The following is a 4,165-nucleotide window of genomic DNA, read 5'->3' on the forward strand; positions in this document are numbered from 1 at the left end:
AACACAACTCGAACATGAGGCTGACATCTCCGTGAACAATCAAAGCGGGAGTAAGAGATGCTAGCTTTAGACAGAGGACCTACTTGTTGACGTTGGTTCAATGGGTGGAAAGATATCGATGATTGATGTAGATATAAATGTAAATGTAAATGTAAATGGGAGGATCGTGTAGAGCAAAACCGGTAGCACTGTATTAGAGGAAGGTACAAACTTTCAAGCACATATTAAACCGGTAGCATTGTATGGTTTCATGTGTATGTATATAAAAAGGGACTTTGTACTGTTTGCTCTTGTAAAAAGTGTAGCACTTATTCCCGTACGTTAACACTTAATTACGTTTTGAATAATGGTTGATGATTTTCTAGTGTGTATATATATAATAACATTGGGTTTCATGTGTATATATATAATAACATAATGGATATTGTGACATGGTATGGCTGGCTATTTTAAGTCTAGGCATCATCAACAAATACAAAAATTACAAATCACAGTCTAGTCTTTTTGGGTAAAAAGGAATCTGGTTTATCAAACAGGATTAAGGGCCTGTCACCTCACAAATCAGTTCGATTACAATAGAACTAATCCTGTACAAGTCAAGTCCTGACCATTGCTTGTTTTGCTCTGTTCTCAATGAGGGATAATCTTGATTCTTGATTCTATGATCTTGAAAACATTTTCATTAACATTTAACAAAGAATATTATTCTCTTAATATATCCACCTAACCTAAGGAATCAAACGATAACACAAAGAGATACTGGTTTCGAACTTCTAGGTTTATGAGGTTTATTGCACCTTTTCCAAGATGATCATATATATGGCGTGTAACAAAAAAAAGCCCATATGTGTGAAAATTCCTAACACGGTGGGTGCAAATTTACAATGAACAATTAGAATCGCACAAGATAATGTTAGCCTATCTTTCCTGGTAAGAAAATAATAAATTTAAGATAATGCAAGGACAACCAATGGGTTCATATAGAACTATTGGACATCTCTCTCACGGACATGTAATCGAATAGTTTCTGTTCACTATTTAGACATGCCCAAGTAACAGACCAAAAAAAACTTAGGGTAAAAAAGGAACCTAGCAGACCGCTATATAGGTTCTTCTTCATAAACAGAACAACAGTAACGGTGGAAGGTCTTTCTAGCATTTTGTTGCGTCCGTACGCAAAATAGAACAACATGTTTGAAACAAAAACAAAGACTGGAGACAAAAGTTTGATTCTCTTAGTAAACATAATAACGTGTACTCTTGTCTTTTTCTTGCAGGAAATATTAAGAAGAAGTTCTATCACATAGAATAAAAGAACTTGAGCCAAAAGTTTTAAGCTGTTTATAGTGGGGTACATAGGCGACGCTCAAGAGTTCCGGACAGTGAACTGCCATAATGGACTCTCTCCCTAAAAAAATAGAGTTAATATCGAATGGGCCTATGGCGCCATGTATCAGATATCAAATGTATACAAATGTATGTTTTGCTGCTTGACGATGTGGGACAATACGCAACGATTTTGAACCAAAAATAAAAAAATAATACAAAAAAGGAACAAGCATGCGAAAACCCCGGAAAGAAAAGAAGTAGAGTACCCAGCCAATTAACGATCCATCAATCGCGCTCTGATCACACTTTTGTGACTCCTCCACTAGGTTTCAGGGCCTGTCTCTTTAGAACTCAAGGACATAGAGGTGCTAGCCTCCGATCCTCTCAAACTCTCCACTAAAAAACCAACATTTCTATAAACTATATATAATCACGCCATAAATTATTATTACCCATAACTATCATACCTACCTCTCCATTTTTAAATATGCCACTGGTTTATTAATTATTATATATAGTTTCTTGAGTATACGTCACACAACTAAGTTGTTTTAGTTTAAGTTTTGAATTCATGAAAACTGTCATTGCTGCTCTCTTTTTCATTTTTTTTTCTTTTTTTGATTCATCAACCAAGAACTATTATTTGAGAATCTTTTTTGTTTGTGGTATTGCTAGATTTTTTCCACCGTTAATATTCAAAACTATTTGGACAAGCAACCACATTAATCTCAAAAGAAAAATATATGACCCCCNTTCTATAAACTATAATCACGCCATAAATTATTACTACCCATAACTATCATACCTACCTCTCCATTTTTAAATATGCCACTGGCTTATTAATTATTATATATGCTTTCATGAGTATCCGTCACACAACTAAGTTGTTTTACTTTTAAGTTTTGGATTCATGAAAACTGTCATTGCTGCTCTCTTTTTCAAATTTTTTTCTTTTTTTTGATTCATCAACCAAGAACTATGATTTGAGAATCTTTTTTGTTAATTTTATTTTTGTTTGTAATATTGCTAGATTTTTTCCACCGTTGATATTCAAAACTATTTGGACATGCAACCACATTAATTTCAAAAGACACATATATGACCCCGTAAACTCTATCTTTTTTTACACGTTTAAAATCCGTAATGAAAATGTTGCAACGAAACTTTTTTGCCCTTCCATTCCATTCTTCCAAACAACCCACTCTAGCTATACTGCCGTCGCTCATACCAAATCTGAGGAAATCGAGTTCAAATGATAAACAAATGTTATTATATACGTGAGCGTGTTAATACTATGAAGTACGTACTATCAATTAGTTTAGAATGGTCGATTCCACCTCCTCAAGCCTTGTCACTCGGGATATTCATCGGCCTCATTCACTACACGACTACACCAAAGATTCTGAAAAGGAAGAAACAAAACACAAAATTCTTTTTAAGTATATATATTTCAACCTATAAGTAGCAAAAAGAATAGCAAGCCATCACTTTCATTATCAAAAAAATATCTTAGGTTGGCTATATTTCCTTTTCAACCAACCTAATATTTTCTAGCAACACAAAAAATATTAAATTCTTGTTTTCTTCCTTGGAATTTGATCTTCTTAATTTCATTTATCTTGCAATACTTTCCACCGAAGTAATGTACTCAATATAATTTCGATGGAAATGGTACGTAATAGATCAATTTGTCTTATATAGATGAGAAAACATATCTACTAATTCTCTTCAATTTAATATTTATGTTGGTTTAATGTTTTCAAGATTCTAATTAACTATTAATTTTAATTTATTTGGAAATCCAAATAAATTATATGTCGTTTAATTACTGATTTTAAAATTACCGTTAAAATTTATGTTGTTTGCTCTATAATTTTTGAATACTAGTTCTAATATTCAGGTTTTATGTTCAAAAAATGTTAGGATATTAATGGTAACTGCGGTCAGGGCGGCCAAATCCATCTGCGGTCTGTACGACTCTATTTTTAAGGAGAAGTACAGACCACTGCGGACCAACTCTATTTGTATGCAAAAGCGGTCTGCAGTTGGTCCGCTACGGTCTTGTCTCTGCTTTATTTGGATCGCACCACTGCGGACTACATTTGCTGAATGGTAAACAAAAAACGGTCCAGTACGCAAACGGATTTGTCCGCCCCAACCGCTGTAACCATTTACAAGCGGTAAGCCAATTTTTAATACCTAGGACGCCTAACCAAAATCTAGGAGATTTTGGGTTGTTTAGCCATTCACAACATAAATTATTATATATGATATTATAGATAAATACTATACAAAATATGCATAAGAATAATGAAAATATTAAATCATAAAAAAAATCTAGACAAAAAAAGAATAATTCAAATAACATTTTTATTTAAGCTTTGTTTCCATTTTGTAGATGACGTGGTTATAGAGCTGAAGAGTTTAGATAACTAAAATTTCAAATCAACAAAGCTAAACACATTTGAAACAACAACAACAATAAGGAAGGCAAGTACGAGTGATAATGCATTGAATGCATCGGGGAAGAGACTACGCATCAAGGATGGAGGCGTTTATCGGTCCGGCGGCGTGCTTGTTAATGATCCGGTGAAGGATGTTGTGCAGAACACCGGGGAGCTTGTCGGGAGAGAAGGCATGGGGACGCCCGGCCTTTGGTAATTGATATTGGAGCTCCGGCGATGGTTGGGCAGAATCTTCCACCAGAGAGGATGGTGGAGGACAGATGCGAATAAGGGTTTGCCCCGGTAATAAGTGTGGTGATGTTAAATCTCATAGTGATGATGAATTGCTTGTTGTGGAATTGCTGGGGGGGGGGGGCAAAAAAACCCAATTT

Source organism: Camelina sativa, chromosome 2 (genome assembly GCF_000633955.1).
Source record: "Camelina sativa cultivar DH55 chromosome 2, Cs, whole genome shotgun sequence".
Taxonomy (NCBI): Eukaryota; Viridiplantae; Streptophyta; class Magnoliopsida; order Brassicales; family Brassicaceae; genus Camelina; species Camelina sativa.